The sequence below is a fragment of the Triticum aestivum genome, chromosome 7B, assembly GCF_018294505.1.
Source record: "Triticum aestivum cultivar Chinese Spring chromosome 7B, IWGSC CS RefSeq v2.1, whole genome shotgun sequence".
NCBI lineage: Eukaryota > Viridiplantae > Streptophyta > Magnoliopsida > Poales > Poaceae > Triticum > Triticum aestivum.
Window position 1 is genome coordinate 123,648,155 of NC_057813.1, and position 202 is coordinate 123,648,356.

Consider the following 202-nt stretch of genomic DNA (forward strand, 5'->3'; position numbering starts at 1 on the left):
CGCCGCAGACAACGAGACCATGCCGGGGGGTCGGCCCCCAGGGCCCAGATGGGGCCCGACGTGCCCGGATCTGGGCCGGGGGCGCGTCGACAGCCACCCAGCACCACCACGCCGCCCCGCCGCCAAGGAGCGGCGCCGTCACCACGCCGGCCGCCGGCGGCCACCGCAGGGCCGCCGGACCGCAGCCAAGCCGGGCTGCACC